The sequence below is a fragment of the Vanellus vanellus genome (assembly GCF_965231255.1).
Source record: "Vanellus vanellus genome assembly, chromosome: 6".
Lineage (NCBI taxonomy): Eukaryota > Metazoa > Chordata > Aves > Charadriiformes > Charadriidae > Vanellus > Vanellus vanellus.
Window position 1 is genome coordinate 19,139,602 of NC_138911.1, and position 5,555 is coordinate 19,145,156.

Below are 5,555 nucleotides of genomic sequence, written 5' to 3' on the forward strand. Positions count from 1 at the left end.
GGATCATCCAGAGGGACCTTGACAAGCTCAAAAGGCAGGCCCATGCCAACCTCCTGGAGTTCAACAAGGCCAAGTACAAGGTCCTGCACGTGGGTTGGGGCAATCCCAAGCACAAATACAGGCTGAGCGGAGAATTAATTAAGAGCAGCCCTGAGGGGAAGGACTTGGGGGTGTTGGCTGATGAGAAGCTCAACATGACCCGGCAATGCACACTTGCAGACCAGAAAGCCAACCATATCCTGGGCTGCATCAAAACAAGTGTGGTCAGCAAGCTGAGGGAAATGATTCCGCCCCTCTATTCCACCCTTGTAAGACCCCATATGGAGTACTGCGTCCAGCTCTGTGGCCCCAACATAACAAGGACATGGATGTGTTGGAGCTAGTCCAGAGGAGGGCCACGGAGATGATCAGAGGGCTGGAACAACTCTCCTATGAAGACAGGCTGAAAGAGTTGGCATTGTTCAGCCTGGAGAAGAGAAGACTTCAGGGAAACCTTATAGCAACCTTCCAGTACTTAAAGGGGGCCTGCAGAAAAGATGGGGAGGGACTCTTTATCAGGGAGTGTAGTGATAGGATGAGGAGTAACAGTTTTAAACTGATAGAGGGTAGATTTAGATTAGGAATTAGGAAGAAATTCTTTACTGTGAAGGTGATGAAACACTGGAACAGGTTGCCCAGATAAGCTGTGGATGCCCCACCTGTGGAAGTGTTCAAGGCCAGGTTGGATGGGGCTTTGAGTAACCTGATCTAGTGGCAGGTGTCTCTGCCCATTGCAGGGGATTTGGAACTAGATGATTTTTAAGGTCCCTTCCAACCCAAACCATTCTATGAGTCTATGAAAACTCAGAGAGGATCATAGGAACCGAGATTTTATTTGATGACCCCCTGACTCTCAGAAAAATTTTGTTTATGTGATGTCCAATTGAACTAGGGAAGTATCTTTGAGGTCTGTAACTGTAAACTACTGCTAGGAGTTTCCTTCATGCATAAGCATTGTTATAATACATAAAATAGATGTTGTCTCTTGTTTCACAGGGCTACAACACAGCATGCGTTTCCATCGTGCTACGGTACAGTATGCTTCTCCACCAAGCAAACTTGTACTCCAGCTCTTCTTCTTAGGTACCTGGCTCATGCAAACATAGGAACAGATGGAGCAAGGATCTACATGTTATTGAATGTCAGGCTCCACAAAATTTGTGACCAATGTTGGTATTATGCCAACCTATGATTATGCAGGGTAGGTCAAGCAGCAGGTTGTATTTTCTCATTACATGAGCTTAAAACAGTGTTCCTATGGAGCTGAACTGCTGAGTACTTTCATGAAGAATGCAAGCACTTAGAAATCATCTTAGTTACTTTGGGAAGAAGCAGTCATCTAGGGAAAGACAGGACACGGTTCGGGAGAGCAAAGAGACTAAAAATGAGATCTACTGGTCAACAAGTAAGTGAAGACACTGTCATGTGTTGTTTGGTACTGGGGAATCTGCATAACACTTTTTCTGGAGGTATTTCTTCTAGCTGCCCTTATTTATTTTTCTAGAGATAAATTTAATTTTACACATAGTTCTGCATAGCAGCTGATGTTGCATTGACCAACTGGATAACATCTTTCCTATAAGAGGGATTTAAGAGGATGTTAATACAACGGCTAGCCATTTTTAGTGAGTCACTGTTAAGATTGGTTTTTCTATGTGTAACTCAGGGTGCTTTGGTTACCCTTCTAAACACTCACCCCTCTCAACTTCAGCCAGTCACCTCCTACTGTCCTCCATGGCTCCGATCACAAGTGTTAAATCTTCACCAAGGATTTATCAGGAGAAAGACTAAACAGCCTCAAAAGTTTCAGTTTACTTGGAATTGTTTGGAGTAAATTGCTAAGATATTTTTTTTCTAAAGGTGTGACCAGACTCTACCAATCCCAACTGCCTATAACAGGAAAAGTTTTGATTTTCCTCTCTGTGTATGAACCATTAATCCAGAAAACAATGCCTCGTTTCTTAACATCTCTCCCTCCTCTCAAGTTGCCTGTTGCCATTTAGTCTTCATTAACTCTTCCAGCTCTACAAATGCGGTGATCTTGGGGCTATAACATTTCTGCTGTAAGCATGGGCTGTGAGGCCACGTGCTGTTCCTCCAATTGCATCACAAGCACGTGATATAGGAAAGAATAAGTAGAGGAATGAAGATAAGCAGTGGGAGAGGCAATTCAAAAGGAGCTTAGCCTCTGCAATGTAAAGCCACATCCTTCTATTTTCTCTTTTAGAGGAGCTGTGAAATAGACAATCAGAATGCAGAATTTGAACACCTTAAAGTTTGGTTGGTTTTGGTTCCAGGGTCTGGTTTGAAAAACACCTGAAGTCTTTCTGGTTTGCTTGAGGGAGAGAAAGTTCTGGCCTTAGGCATAAGGAGCAGTATGTGTACACATAGAGCCTCTGTTTATTTAGTAACTGAAGATGGTGTGTAGCAAAAGCTATTCTAATTACTCTCACTTAGAACTTTTTAAGTTTTAAGTCTTCTCCTTCACTTTCCTAGAGAGAAATCCCAGCTGATATAAAGGAAGATTGTCTATCTCATTTCAGCCTCCTTATTCTTCTGCAAAGGTGGAAGTGACCAAAACAGCAACAGGAATGGCCATTGAGAAACAGTAAATGTATGGTGTGGGAAGTGAGGGTCTTATATCATACAGGGGTAACAATCATGCATGAAATGAGTTGGGAAGGGCACTACGCCCTGAGGAGCCTTTTCCTTACAGCATAGTTTTGAACATTGTTGAAGTGGCCTATTTACACCAAAGACGGGCAGGTTCCAACCAAGGCAGGGTCAAGAAGCAAATTTTAGCATCTGTTTCACTTTAGGCCTAAGATCCACTGACTTCACATAAAGTCTTGTTCAACTGAGGACCAAAAAAGTGGTTTTAAGTTTTAAAAGTTTTAAGCATTTTTTTTCTCCATTTATATTGTATTTCAGTGACTCTGCTCTTTTTGCTCTGGTTTTCCTTTGAAAAGAATGCTACAGACCAATAGCAACTCTGGTTATCAGCTGTGCTGATGCTGTTCTTGGCAATGAACACAGGGAGACTGGAAAATGATTTTACTGATGGAATTTCCTCAATACTTTTGGCATTAGACACAATGGAGTGAACATGACTTTGACGTAATTAATTCATTGGGATATTTGTTTAAGACCAGCCCTCCTGAAGGTACCTCAATCAAGAGGGGATAGGCTGGAAGTTCAATAATTAAATATTTAAAGGAAAAATGTCTTTTTTTTTTTCAGGAATATACACAGCTTCAGGGTATATAAAGGCAATAGGTTGACAAACTAAGGATTTTTCATAATTAGGACAGATACGATCCATCAAACATTCGATACTTCTGATATGGTATCAGAAAAAATGTAATCAACTTCCTAGTACTGTGTGTGTTTTGAAGTCATGGAACTGCATGCTGTGACCCTTTAAGAAACAGAGAAATTGCTCTGTAAATGTAATAAGATTGATTTTTTTTTTTTTCTTAAATCTGTCTCTACCTCCTCCTCATACCTCCTGCTTCTTGCACTAAGGAAAGGAGTGGCAGCTAAAACTCTGGTTTCGAAAGAGATCGGCATACAGAGCTACCAATTAGCGATTGGTCCACGAACAGACTAAACAATGACTGAAATGTAATAGTAACCAGTTTTCACTTACTTTGCTGAAAATGGCTAGAGTTTGGAGCAGTGGAATTTTCCCAAAGCAGAACAAAAATCATGAGATGTGTGTGAGAGGTCTTATAATATTGAATGTTTGAGGATAGCAAGAGGGTCAAGAGGAAGTAGATTTCGGCCATGCAGAAGCCTGTTTCTGACTACAAACTCAACCAAGGTCAAATTAAATTTATTTGGAGGGCAATGAGTCAATGATTAAGAGATCAGATGCAGGTAAAAGATCCTGTGCATGTTGTAGCGGAGAGGCACAACCTTTAGTTCCCCGGGAAGCCAGACTTGGATGACCTCTCCAGAAGTACTACGCAGACCTGTCCAGTGCCACACAAGGCCCACAACATCCCACCACACATGTAACTTCTCAAACTGGAGTAGCGACTCTCCCCCTCTCCACTCTTCCCTCCTCATGTTGTCTGACCCACTTCTCCCTATGGAAGAGGATACCAATATAGAAAGGAGCAATTTCCCCAGTTTCCCAGTAACCAGGAGTCCCACAAGATGTGAGCCAGTGTACAGGCAGCAGGTCCGTAGCAGTGACTTCAGCCATTCCACAGCAATTTCTATCTGCAGGCACCTGCAGGAGGGGGAGTCTCTATGTGGGGGCACGCTGTCAAGCTGTTTGCCAGATGTAATTTGGTGAGTGGTAGAGATGGCCTATAGATCTTCCAGAAGGTCAGGAATCCAGGTAGTGGCTTGTATTGCTTACACCTGGAGCTGCCAGAAATTAATCCCTGGCCTGGAAGAAGGTCCTTGGATAATCTTGAACATTTTGCAGGTCCCTCCCTCTCCCACCCCACAAAGCACTCCTACCACATGCAAACAAGGTAGCTGTGATGCAGGAGTCATTCTCAAAGAGTGCTCCCAGGTGGTGAGGGAAAGGAGATTGGGCAATCCATGCAGGCTTTTGCGATATCATTCAGTATGGACTCCCCCCACCCGCCTCCCTGCCATGAAGCTTTTTGTGCCGTCTAAAAGAGGAAATGTGTTGACAAGTTTCAGCAAAGTCTGACTGGGATTGCTGTAAATCCAGAGCACCCATTGGGTTGGAGATTCTGCAGAGCAGATGGTCACAGTGGGGGTGGTGATGAAAAAGCAGCGTCAGAACTCTTTCACGCCTTCTGGGAGAGAGGCTGTGCCAAGAACATGTAATTGAGGAACAAAGGGAAAAGCCAGCAGTAAAATCCCCATCTATCTGGGGAAGCTTAGAGCCAAACGGGCTCAGTGTAGGGCTCAAATGCACCAGGTGCATCAAGTTCTGTGATAAATGCACTCATTCAGGACACTGGGCTGCTGTCTTTTACTTGCAGCAAGTGAAAAGAAAATTAACTACGTGCAGCAGACTGAAAACAAATGCTAACACTGGCTTTAAAATACCATAGGACATGGAATAGAGGGGTTTTCCCCTCGGCTCACATGTGCCAGGAGCATTATGTAACTTTGTTTTGTAAGAAGTGCACCGATCTCCTAGCACTGGAAAAAAAAAAAAAAAAAAAAAAAATGTTGGCTGCAAAAATGGGAGAGCCAGGAATGTATTATACAGAAACAGGTCTTGCCAAAGTAAGCAAAGCCCAAACATCCCACACTTCCCAAATTATCTTTCTTTCCTGCTTAATGCACTGTAAATGAAATTCAGTTGGACTTTGACATTATTGTGGACTGGATTCAATCCCATTTATATTGTACATAGATAGGAACTGATGATAAAATGATATTGTTTGAACAAATAGTTCACTTCCTTTGCAATAGTTCTTATGATTGTTAACATATTAATAATTATAATCATGCATTGCATTTATAATAGCGCCTTTCTTCACCAACAATCCTAATGCTCTTATGAAATAAAGTGATTGTAC